This window comes from Pseudoliparis swirei, chromosome 14, assembly GCF_029220125.1.
Source record: "Pseudoliparis swirei isolate HS2019 ecotype Mariana Trench chromosome 14, NWPU_hadal_v1, whole genome shotgun sequence".
Classification (NCBI taxonomy): domain Eukaryota; kingdom Metazoa; phylum Chordata; class Actinopteri; order Perciformes; family Liparidae; genus Pseudoliparis; species Pseudoliparis swirei.
In genome coordinates, this window is record NC_079401.1 from 11,319,282 (window position 1) to 11,319,968 (window position 687).

Genomic DNA, 687 nt, shown 5'->3' on the forward strand with positions numbered 1-687 from the left:
CTAGTGGGGTAACATGGTACTACAAGCTCCCTCTAGTGGGGTAACATGGTACACAAGCCCTCTAGTGGGGTAACATGGTACTACAAGCCTCTAGTGGGGTAATATGGTACTACAAGCTCTCTAGTGGGTAACATGGTACCAAGCTCTCTAGTGGGTAATATGGTACCACAAGCTCTCTAGTGGGGTAATATGGTACTACAAGCTCTCTAGTGGGGTAATATGGTACTACAAGCTCTCTAGTGGGTAACATGGTACTACAAGCTCTCTAGTGGGGTAACATGGTACTACAAGCCCTCTAGTGGGGTAATATGGTACTACAAGCTCTCTAGTGGGGTAACATGGTACTACAAGCTCTCTAGTGGGGTAATATGGTACTACAAGCTCTCTAGTGGGGTAATATGGTACTACAAGCTCTCTAGTGGGGTAATATGGTACTACAAGCTCTCTAGTGGGGTAACATGGTACTACAAGCTCTCTAGTGGGGTAACATGGTACTACAAGCTCTCTAGTGGGGTAACATGGTACTACAAGCTCTCTAGTGGGGTAACATGGTACTACAAGCTCTCTAGTGGGGTAACATGGTACTACAAGCTCTCTAGTGATGTTTGTTCTCTGTGTGATGTCATGAGGTTTGTTCTGTGATGTCATGTTTGTTCTCTGTGATGTTATTGAGGGGTTGGGTACATA